Genomic DNA, 3,347 nt, shown 5'->3' with positions numbered 1-3,347 from the left:
TATATATATATATATATATATATATATATATATATATATATATATATATTCTCTCTCTGCATATATTTGAGTGTGTGTATCTGTATTAAATGTATGTGTATGTATTGATATGTACATACACACATGTATGTATGTATGTGTTTGTGTGTGTGTGTGTATATGTAGGTATGTCTCCCCCCCCTTCTCTCTCTACATACACATACACATCTTCCACATTTATTTTGTATTTTCTCCTCAAACCATTTTCAGTTTCTTTGTTTCTGTCTCTTGTTTTGCTTTAATTTTTCTCCTCTTCCATCCATTTATGACATTTTTCAATTCTATTTTGTTGATATGATGATGATGAGGATGATAATAATGATGATGATAATAATGACGACAATGATGATGATGAGGATGATGCTAGTAATGATGGTGATGATGATTGTAATGATAGTTCCGTTTATAGTGTTGGTAGTTTGTTTTATTTTGGTGAAATGGTAGCAAAAAGATAGAACTTGTTATATAGAAAAGTACAATCCAGTTTAATACTATACAATACTGGACTTAAGGTATATGATACTACAGGAACTGGGAAATATTCTGGGAAATGACATCTTATATATACATATACATATATATATATAGTCATAGGATTGTGTGTGTGTATGTATGTATGTATGTATGTATGTATGTATGTATCTATCCATCTATCTGTCTGTCTGTCTGTCTGTCTGTCTGTCGGTCTGTCTGTCTGTCGATCTGTCTGTCTGTCGATCTGTCTGTCGATCTGTCTGTCGGTCTGTCAGTCTGTCTGTCTATTGATAATCTCTTTTAATGTTTTATACCTCTTCTAGTTTCAGCCAGCAGGCTATAACCATCCTGGGGCGTTTGTCTATAGTATCCAAATTAGATAAATTCAATTAATGATAATAACAGTTTGTAACATTGTTACAAGATGATAGATATGAAAGTAAGAGGTGTGAGAGTGAATAACCTCCAATACGCATCTGGTATTTATTTTATTGATTGAATTTATGGCATTTAAACTCTAAATTCAAAGGGATGTAACTAAATATTATAAGATATTTAGTCTGACGCACAACCACTTCTGCTAGTCTATTGACCAGTTATTGTTACCATCGTCACTATTATAATTGTTGCTGTTGTTGTTGTTGTTATTATATTATTTTTATCATTATCTTTAAATATATTGTGCAATATCTTCCTGCACATCTCATTTTTACGTAACTTTATTTTGTTTATATTTTTGTTTACTTCTAATTGTTTGTATGAATGAGCCCTGGGGACAAATGTTAGAAATTATAAATGATAATAATAATCCTTTCTACTAAAGGCACAAGGCCTGAAATTTGGGGGAGAAGGCAAGTCGATTACATCAACCCTAGTGTTTCACTGGTACTTAATTTATTGACCCCCAACAGGCAGTACCTATCATTACTTCTGATCTTAACTGATTGGAAGTGTTATGATATACATGTTTTGTCTAGGTGTAAAAATGAGCTACAACAAACATTCTGCTCAAGAGCAGATTTGCTTGTCAGTTGTTTGACCTTAATCAGTTGGGCATGTCCCTTATTGCCTGACAATATGTGCATCTCTCATTATGCGCAGGAGTAGTTGGGGAGCATCATAGCCATGTGTTGAGAGGAATTCATTGGGGTTTGAATAATTCACCTTTGGAAACATGGGCGTTTCATTTATCATCTTTAAACAGCCCTTATTCAGGTACCTTTTCAGTGGGAAGGGCTACTTAGCCTGAAGAAAATTTTAACTGGGCTCCAACTGCATGATCATGCACTATTTATGTAGATATGAGATCACCATGTCACACACATATGGTTGTGTTACATGTGCCTGGTGTACCCTTATCAGACAGGTAGTCATGATGGCTATATTGGGCTTTGTATATGTGTACCCCAGTGTCACTTTCATGGTTTACATTGCACACTCAGTAATAATCGTAATGATTTCAAATTTTGGCATAAAGCCAGCAATTATGGAGGAATAGGATAGCTGATTGCTTCGACTTTAGTGCTTAACTGGTACTTATTTTATCAATCCTGAAAGGCTGAAAGGCAAAATTGACCTTGGCAGAATTTGAACTCAGATTGTAAAAAGCCAGAAGAAATATTAAGTTTTTTATCTGATGTGCTAATGACTGCGAGAGTGCTGGCTTAATAATAATAATAATAATTTCAAATTTTGGCTTGCATGTTCTTGCACTGAAGAGAAGGGCCAGTAGTTGGTATGCAGTTCTTGCTATGTTAAAGATGTGCTTTTACCAGGATAAATCCTCAGTGAGAGCTTTAGCTGAATGCTACTTATTACTAAGTGGAGCATAAGATGATGTTTTCTTGGTATGAGTAGCATCTATATATTCTTCCTGATGAAAGGGTTGAGATTAGCATGACCCCATTGGGAGTGGGGGACTGCTTTTGAAGTCTTTGTTCATGGAGTTAGTGTGAGTTTGGCATGCAGTGTTTAGGTTGCATATTTGCTAGTACAGAAAAGGATGTAAAATCATCATCAATATTTGTGTGTGTGTGTGTGTGTGTGTATACATGGCACTCTGTCAGTTATGATGATGAAGGTTCCAGTTGATCCAATCAACGGAACAGCCTGTTCGTGAAATTAACATACAAGTGGCTGAGCACTCGACAGACATGTGTACTCTTAATGTAGTTCTCAGGGAGATTCAGTGTGACAAGGCTGGCCCTTTGAAATACAGGTACAACAGAAACAGAAAGAAAGAGAGAGAGAAAGTTGTGGTGAAACAGTACAGCAGGGTTCCCCTCCACCCCCTGCTGGAGTCACATGGAGCTTTAGATGTTTGCGCTCAATAAACACTAACAACGCCCGGTTTGGTAATCAAAACACGATCCTACGACCACATGTTCGCTGCCCTAACCATTGGGCCATTGCGCCTCCACACACACACACACTCACACACATATATATACATACAAGAGTTATGGAATGGAGTAGACCTATATGCTGAGACCCCCTTCGGTCATGATGGACCATTGGATTGCACCTAGAAAGTTACCTTCCCAGGCACAAGTCTGGGCAAGGTTGTTTATGAAAGACCAGCAGTCGCCCATGCATACTGCCTCCCCTCTCCATGCCACCAGTGTTATCCAAGGGAAAGACAAAGGCCGATACAGCTTGGCACCAGTGACATCGCAACTCATTTCTACAGCTGAGTGAACTGGGGCAATATGAAATAAAGTGTCTTGCTCAAGAACATAACACGCAACCCGGTCCGGGATTCAAGCTCACAACCTCATGATCGTAAGCTCGACGCTCTAACCACTGAGCTATGCACCTTCACAGACCTATATATA

The 3,347-nt window shown here is 37.5% G+C and overlaps 2 protein-coding genes across 5 annotated transcripts in view; one reads left to right on the top strand and one right to left on the bottom strand.

Annotated features, from left to right (window-relative positions):
- The window catches only part of LOC106873936 (neuroepithelial cell-transforming gene 1 protein), a 93,970-nt gene that overhangs the window by 7,319 nt on the left and 83,304 nt on the right, over nucleotides 1–3,347 (top strand). The gene's annotated exons all lie outside the window — the stretch shown is intronic.
- LOC106873938 (baculoviral IAP repeat-containing protein 7) overlaps nucleotides 1–3,347 on the bottom strand; it is a 66,264-nt gene that overhangs the window by 42,556 nt on the left and 20,361 nt on the right. The gene's annotated exons all lie outside the window — the stretch shown is intronic.

This window comes from Octopus bimaculoides, chromosome 2, assembly GCF_001194135.2.
Source record: "Octopus bimaculoides isolate UCB-OBI-ISO-001 chromosome 2, ASM119413v2, whole genome shotgun sequence".
Taxonomy (NCBI): Eukaryota; Metazoa; Mollusca; class Cephalopoda; order Octopoda; family Octopodidae; genus Octopus; species Octopus bimaculoides.
Note: the sequence above shows the minus strand (reverse complement) of the source record. Positions and strands in the feature narration are given on the sequence as shown.